Source organism: Limulus polyphemus, unplaced genomic scaffold (genome assembly GCF_000517525.1).
Source record: "Limulus polyphemus unplaced genomic scaffold, Limulus_polyphemus-2.1.2 Scaffold3555, whole genome shotgun sequence".
Taxonomy (NCBI): Eukaryota; Metazoa; Arthropoda; class Merostomata; order Xiphosura; family Limulidae; genus Limulus; species Limulus polyphemus.
Genome location: NW_013669165.1, coordinates 100107 through 102606, shown reverse-complemented (window position 1 = coordinate 102606; position 2500 = coordinate 100107). Strand labels below are relative to the sequence as shown.

The 2500-nt window shown below is 35.4% G+C and overlaps 1 protein-coding gene across 1 annotated transcript in view; it reads left to right on the top strand.

Annotated features, from left to right (window-relative positions):
* Window positions 1-726: 726 nt before the first annotated feature.
* Window positions 727-2500, top strand: part of LOC111088332 (insulin-like) — a 12745-nt gene continuing 10971 nt past the window's right edge. The window contains exon 1 of the mRNA XM_022398151.1: window positions 727-864. The gene's annotated coding sequence lies outside the window, so the exon portion shown is untranslated. The remainder of the gene's footprint in view (window positions 865-2500) is intronic.

Below are 2500 nucleotides of genomic sequence, written 5' to 3'. Positions count from 1 at the left end.
CCTCGCTCGTAGATTTAAAATTTCCTAAAATGACTCCGTGATAAAAGGATAATTTTTACTTTGTCGATATGGTATATAATGTGTAAAAAGCCGGAAGTAAACCTGAAAGGTCGGTCGTCGTCATCCCGCTGCTATGCTAACATACTCGTTAAGTTCAATGTAGATTATTATGATAAGAATTAAGATGAATGGGATCAGAGGGTCCTACGCTCTAATGGTTAAAAGAACTTTAATGTTTTATAGATTTAAAATACTTTAAACTTAACGTTATATTATTAAGTAACTAAACGGCCTCAGTTCAGGGTGGCAGGGTCTAAAATTCCAGTATCGTTTCGGTTAAAATATTTTTCAGGCCCGGAAGGTGGTCTGAAAGATAACCACGGGCGGCCAGGAACGTCTTTTCTCTTCACCCCACCTGATGAATTAAGATTATATGGCACATAAATATGAAGGATTTTGAACTAATAGGGGTGGAGTTTTTAATTAGAAACATAGATGTTTAATGCTAGTTGATAACTGCTGCTTCTTGATATTGTCAAATACAGGAACGATGAATGACCAAGGCTGTTCCAAGATTATCCAATTACAAGTATATTCGTGAAGAAAAACAATTTCTTAGTGAGTTATTTAATCATTTTCATTTGTTGCTTAAATAAGTTAAATAAATTGATTTAGACATCATGAATTATTATTTGATATAATCAGACATTTTGTTTTTGGTTTAAGCATGCTAAGATACGGTCCTTTCCAATCCTAGTTTAAAAAGTTTGCTGTGAGGGAAACGGGAATACTCATTTCACGGCTAGGGCGCCTAATAAAATTGCCCTGACTGTGCCCGGAAGAATCTGAGGAAGAAAAACAAAGGTTAGTATTCATGGTAAGATACACTTGATAATTTTAATAACATTTAACGAGAGTTAAAAAAGGTTGGACGGATATAAGGTCGATGTTAAGACAGGGAGATCCTGGTCGTTGTCATAGTCGGGTTACCTTGGGCTGGGATTGAACAGGCGAAGGAATAGAGACTTTCAAAGGACGACATTTCGTGGGTCGGTAGAGGCTTCAGTCTGTTAGACTACGGGAGGCTGATGTTTCTTGGAGGATCGGGTTGATCTTCGGAAATCTTCGTCGGGTTGGTCATCAGTTTGAGCAGATCTATCTTTCTTGGCTTATTAGTTGAGGGCTGTTTGTGGAGGCGTTGCACTTGGTGATCTGGGCTGTTATAGTCTGGGTCTGTTCTACGATTTTCATAAGTATATTCGTCTGCATATTCTTGTCAGTAGCTTTGGATGTGGTTTTTTTTAGCGGCTAGTGGTTCTGTGTGAAGTTTCGGTGGTCTATTAGTTTGAGATGAGCGAGGAGAAGGATAGGCGGGCTCTGAAATAAAAAAGTGATAAAAACAACCATTAGAAATAATATAGTTTGCTGTAAGTTTAGATGTCGTTACTACTTTGATGAACAGGGTGATGTGGCCTGTTGTTCTGGAGCGAATCCGGTGAACTTATATCCAATGCCGATCCGATCCGATAATATTGGTAACTATTTTAGGTTTTGTGAATAAACCTGGGGGTGTTCAGAAATAATTACAATTTGTTTTGCAGTGGTTTATATACTATCTGTAAGAATTGAAGTGGACGTGACGTGATTGGTTGGTGGTCCTTGTACTGTGGTTGGTAAAATGAATGATGATTTGACCAATGGTAGCCACAAACTGTTGGTTTCAAGGCGTGAGTTTCTGGTTAGTGATGGTTCCATCCTTCAAGATTTTATCCACACGTTTCACATTATATTGGGCGTTTGCTGACGTTTTCACCTTTTTTTGTTCGTTGTTTTTTTTCTTTCTTTAGTAAGTATGTATGCAAGTCATAAAAGATGGTTGTTTTTCATATTGGCTAGAAAATTAAGCAATGCTAAGTATATTTTCTTAGCCTATTGTGTCTGATGTTCATTTCAAGTTAATTCGTTGAAATGACCCAGTTTTCCGTGGCGTTGGAAGAAGTAGGGCTAGAAAGGTCCACTGAAAATCATACAAGTTTTATGTAAAAATAATAGATAATAGTAATAACAAATAAAATGGTAGAGAAACATTTGGAAATAATAAAATATAATAAATCATTCAAGATTTTATCTTAATGTTCAATACATAATGAACAAGCTTTCAACTCTTCTGTTTTAACCGTCTTCAGGCAAACTGGTGCGTAATACGAAGAAATACTGTAGTGCACAAAGTATCAAGATCAATAATAATACATGATTTGACGTTAACAAAAATAGCAAGATCAATGAAATCTACAGAATTAATACAACTGGAAAGCACTTATAATGAAGTTTTCCGACAGGAATGATTATTTATATATAGAATCTAACTTGCACAAGCATGTAAAACATATATGATTAATTATTGGGAATAATATATGTTATCCAATAAAAAAAAAGTATCTCAGCTTGCACAAGCATGTAAAACATATATGATTAATTATTGGGAATAATATATGTTATC